This window comes from Bos grunniens, chromosome 11 (genome assembly GCF_055505025.1).
Source record: "Bos grunniens cultivar Pamir isolate PY7600 chromosome 11, Bosgru_T2T1.0, whole genome shotgun sequence".
NCBI classification, from domain to species: Eukaryota; Metazoa; Chordata; class Mammalia; order Artiodactyla; family Bovidae; genus Bos; species Bos grunniens.
In genome coordinates, this window is record NC_141175.1 from 86,512,887 (window position 1) to 86,515,361 (window position 2,475).

Genomic DNA, 2,475 nt, shown 5'->3' on the forward strand with positions numbered 1-2,475 from the left:
TATTCCAATCTTGCGTGTGTGCGAAGTTGATTCAGTCATGTCTGACTCTTTTCGACCCTATGAGCTGTAGCCCATCTGTCTGTGGGATTCTCCAAGCAAGAATACTGGAGTGGGTTGCCATGCCCTCCTCCAGGGGATCTTCCTGACCCAGGGATCGAACCCGCATCTCTTCCATCTCCTGCATTGGCAGACAGGTTCTTTACCACTAGTGTGACCTGGGAAGCCCACACAACAATCTTAGAATAAAGCAAACTTCACATTCCCAATAATATCAACAAAAGTCCCAGTATTGAATCGCACTCAGTCACGTGCTCTTCTGAACTGATTAACTGGTAGTTGGTAGGTGGAGTCAGGCTCACCCAAGAATATGGACTGTGAGAGTGGGGAGGGGTTATTCCCTAAGGGAAAATCTGGATGTTATTTCCAAAGAGAAAATGGATACTGATCAGGCAAAAACAACATGTCCTCACCAAAAAGAGTAATGTCATTAGGGTATTAGAAATTAGAAATAAAAAATAGCTACATAGGGAGTCCTTGTAGAGAGTTCAAGCATTTAGAATATTTTGACACACCAAAATACGTGTCTCCTATGGAAAACAGTGTGGATATTCCTTAAAAAACTGGAAATAGAACTGCCTTATGATCCAGCAATCCCACTGCTGGGCATACACACTGAGGAAACCAGAAGGGAAAGAGACACATGTACCCCAATGTTCATTGCAGCACTGTTTATAATAGCCAGGACATGGAAACAACCTAGATGTCCATCACAGATGAATGGATAAGAAAGCTGTGGTACATATACACAATGGAGTATTACTCAGCCATTAAAAAGAATACATTTGAATCAGTTCTAATGAGGTGGATGAAACTGGAGCCTATTATACAGAGTGAAGTAAGCCAGAAAGAAAAACACCAATACAGTATAGTAATGCATATATATGGAATTTAGAAAGATGGTAACAAGAACCCTGTGTACGAGACAGCAAAAGAGACACTGATGTATAGAACAGTCTTTCGGACTCTGTGGGAGAGGGAGAGGGTGAGATGATTTGGGAGAATGGCATTGAAATATGTATAATATCATATATGAAACGAGTCGCCAGTCCAGGTTCGATGCATGATACTGGATGCTTGGGGCTGGTGCACTGGGATGAGCCAGAGGGATGGTGGGAGGATGGAGGTGGGTTCAGGATGGGGAACACGTGTATGCCTGTGGTGGATTCATTTCAATATATGGCAGAACCAATACAATATTGTAAAGTTTAAAAATAAAATAAAATTAAAAAAAAAAAAGGAAAAGTTAAAAAAAAAAAAAAAGAATACATGTCTCTCATGAAGAACTTTCGACATTTTGCTCTTTCCCGGCTGGAACCATGGAGGGTGCAGAAGAGAAGAAAAAGAAGGTTCCTGCTGTGCCAGAAACCCTTAAGAAAAAGCGGAAGAATTTCGCAGAGCTTAAGATCAAGCGACTGAGAAAGAAGTTTGCCCAAAAGATGCTTCGAAAGGCAAGGAGGAAGCTTATCTATGAAAAAGCTAAGCATTACCACAAGGAATACAGGCAGATGTACAGAACTGAAATTCGAATGGCTAGGATGGCCGAAAAGCCGGTAACTTCTATGTACCCGCGGAACCCAAATTGGCGTTTGTCATCAGGATCAGAGGTATCAATGGTGTGAGCCCAAAGGTTCGAAAGGTGCTGCAGCTCCTTCGCCTCCGGCAGATCTTCAACGGCACCTTTGTGAAGCTCAACAAGACATCAATTAACATGCTGAGAATTGTGGAGCCATACATTGCATGGGGGTACCCAAATCTGAAGTCTGTAAATGAATTGATTTACAAGCGTGGTTACGGCAAAATCGACAAAAAGCGAATTGCCCTGACAGACAACGCATTGATTGCTCGATCTCTTGGGAAATATGGAATCATCTGCATGGAGGATCTGATTCATGAGATCTATACCGTTGGAAAACGTTTCAAAGAAGCAAACAACTTCCTGTGGCCCTTTAAATTGTCTTCTCCACGAGGTGGAATGAAGAAAAAGACCACCCATTTTGTAGAAGGTGGAGATGCTGGCAATAGGGAAGACCAGATCAACAGGCTTATTAGAAGGATGAACTAAGGTATCTACCAGGATTATTATTGTAATCTGGTTAATAAACAATCGAAACAAATTGAAATGTACTGTCTTGGTTGACTTTTATCTTTCCTTTGCAAATCTTGGTGCGAGAAGATTAAGTCAAATCAACAGCCTAGCTTCTTGGATGCAAAACTTACGGTCCAGCCTGTGTCTTGTGAAAAACATTCCTTGGGTTTATTGAAAATTTTCCTGTACAAAAAACAATCCTGACTTTCCATTTTCAGTTGGCCAAACTGGGTCTAATCTAAGAAAGCCTATGTCACAGACTTTTGTGCATGATAAAAAGTTCAGTTTACAGATTAAAAATGTTGCAGAAATAAAAAAAAAAAAAAAGA

The 2,475-nt window shown here is 41.1% G+C and overlaps 1 pseudogene; it reads left to right on the top strand.

Annotated features, from left to right (window-relative positions):
* The first annotated feature begins 1,367 nt into the window (after nt 1-1,367).
* Nucleotides 1,368-2,180, top strand: LOC147363479 (large ribosomal subunit protein uL30 pseudogene; annotated as a pseudogene).
* Nucleotides 2,181-2,475: the final 295 nt, after the last annotated feature.